General features: G+C 27.7%; 1 long non-coding RNA gene across 1 annotated transcript; it reads left to right on the top strand.

Moving 5' to 3' along the window:
* On the top strand, positions 902 to 2,677 carry LOC110268929. The gene is made up of 2 exons (XR_002357676.1): positions 902 to 1,250; positions 1,926 to 2,677. It is a non-coding gene; the product is annotated as an uncharacterized LOC110268929 (long non-coding RNA).

Genomic DNA, 2,738 nt, shown 5'->3' with positions numbered 1-2,738 from the left:
CTATAATTTATGCCACCATTATTGTACAGACATCACATTATTTTTATAATTAATTATTTATTATTATTTAATCTTTTTTTCCTCACTTTTGTTACACAAACAACTCCTAATTAATTTTATATTTTCAATGTTTTTATGAGGCATGAAACTTTAATTTCCACCTTTTTATGGTCTATATTTTATATTTAGCACCGTTTAATGTACATTATATTATCATATAAGTTCGTTCTTATTACACAACAATTAATAAGATATCCTCTGGTTGAGCTGGAATATGTCTCTCCAACTAGAATGATTAATTGAAAAGTGAAAACAACACTACTTCGCTAAAATTAGAGGTTTCTGTTTTGCTTATATTAGTATTTTACAGCTCTTGATATATCTTAGTTCTGGAATGATATCTTATAGAATAAGTATTTATGAAAAATGATCGTCTATCATAAACTTACGATTGCAAGAAAATAAAAGGAGAGTGATTGAGTGGCCAATGATTAGCTATAATCCCCTTTATCATCACTACTATTGCACAAGAAACTCCTCATCAATATTATGTTTACAATTATTTTATGAGGCATATAAAGCTTTTCAAATTTTATATTACGTACGCATCATCTAATGTTCAATAATATTATATATGTTCTTACGAATAATTAAATGAAATTATTATCTAATGAATAATTATCAAAGATGGTTCAAGAGACAAATTCAAGCTTAACTATGCAAAAACATCATTCACTAAAATTAGAGGATTTTTTTATTAGTATTTTCTAACTCTTGCTACAATGAGGGGACATGACTTAATTAAGAAAGGAATATACTAGTTCTAGCTAGAATAATCATATAGAAAAAATATTTGGGGAATATTTTAAACCTATATAAAACATATGAACTACATACCATATACTAATGTTTTCAAGATAAAAAAGAAGGGTGACCAATATGGCTAAGAATGGTGCAACACTTGTAATTGCAACGCTAATGATTTTAGTAATTATTTGTTCTGGTGCGATAGATGAATTTCATGAAACTATTCCTGAAGAGGATTGGACTACATCCTATTATATTGCAAATCACTCTCTAGAAATTTGTGCCAAGAACTGCTTAATACGCCACAAGAACAAATTGAAAGAGCAGAAAGAATGTGTTAAGAAATGCATTTTCCACAAATGCAGTCAACTTTATCCGACAAATGAAAAAAAACAGGTCGAGTGCACTTTCAGCCTTATTGCTCAGTACAACAAGAAATACTTGTAAGCATCTAAGTTTTGGTTTCTGTTAACTATATATTTGATATGATCAATTCGTTAATTTTTTATAATTGTGTCTATTAGAATATATTTAACATGTTATATATTAATTTATACGAGATATATCTAAATATATACTTTTTCTAATACATAACATCCTAATGTATTCTAATATGGTCAAGAGATCAATCATTTATCGAAGAAAGTATTTGTGGCATTTACAATATCATATAAAAGAAAAAATTCACGAAGATAATTTAAAATTAAGGATAAAGTATATTTTTTGTTCCTGAAGTTTGATAGAAATTTTAAAAATATCTTTAAATTTTATTTTGTTTCAATTTTATCCCAAAAGTTTTTTATTTGCATTAAATATATCTTCGATGACTAAATTTTCAAAAAATTTAAGACCAATCTAACATAATGCATGAAAATTATGCTTAATTTGCTTGTGTTGAGGACTGTTCTTATAAAATTGTTGTTGAATTGGTTTTAAACTTTTTAAAAAATTAGCCATTTGGGGTATNNNTAAAATAAAATAAAATTTAAAAATATTTTTAAAATTTTTATCAAATTTTAGGGACAAAAAATATATTTTACCGATCATGGTTTATTTCAATTTTGTTTTCATTTTAAATTCTTTTTGTTGGACTAAACGTTAAAGTTTGGTTTGAATAGTCATAGGTACCCGATGACTTTTTAAAACAATTAGCCAAGAGAGCATAAGGCCTGCAAAAAGCATGCATATAGTTAAAGATTATGAAGATTTCTAAATCCAAACACAATCTTGACGCATCCAAATATTTGAAACCCACCAATCCCCGTCATAAAATAGTCCACCTTTAACTATATCTACATCCAAAGTAATTTTTTTCATTTCTACCGTCAACAAAAAACCAAACCAAACCCAAAAACAACAACAAAAATCAAATAAAACTCCTTAAACATTACATTCAAAGCAGAACCTACATCCTACGGAACATTCTGGAACAACGCATAACCCTAATGAGGAAGCAAATGATGAGACGTTTTCGGCAAGAGAATGCCTAGTGCTGCAAGGGAACCAAGGTGAGGCAGGACTTTTGGCGGGAAGCAAATAGTTTGCACGAGGAATTGTGCAACTTTACCATTTTCCATATCTACTCTTCTTCCTTAATGTTACATTGTTATGTGTTTTTTTATTATTAATGTTATGCTTGTTATAGGCTAACAAATTTGATAGTTAAAAATGGGTGTTTTCATTTTATGTTTTTATTTTTGTCGAGGTCAAATTTGATAACTTTTGTTGTTAAAAGGAGTGTTTTCATTTCTTTGGGACATACTAGAGATTTTCGTTAGAATCATTCCAAAATCCAAAAGGCAGTATATTTGGATTTGGATGATTTGATTTATTGACGTACTACTTTTTGAATTGATGATGGTTTTTGTAATTGTTAATTTTGTGCACTAGTTTGTGAGAATTCATCAAGAACATTAATTAAAGCAATATAT

The sequence above is a fragment of the Arachis ipaensis genome, chromosome B02, assembly GCF_000816755.2.
Source record: "Arachis ipaensis cultivar K30076 chromosome B02, Araip1.1, whole genome shotgun sequence".
NCBI classification, from domain to species: Eukaryota; Viridiplantae; Streptophyta; class Magnoliopsida; order Fabales; family Fabaceae; genus Arachis; species Arachis ipaensis.
The sequence above is the reverse complement of the archived record's forward strand: the minus strand, read 5'-3'. Positions and strand labels throughout refer to the sequence as shown.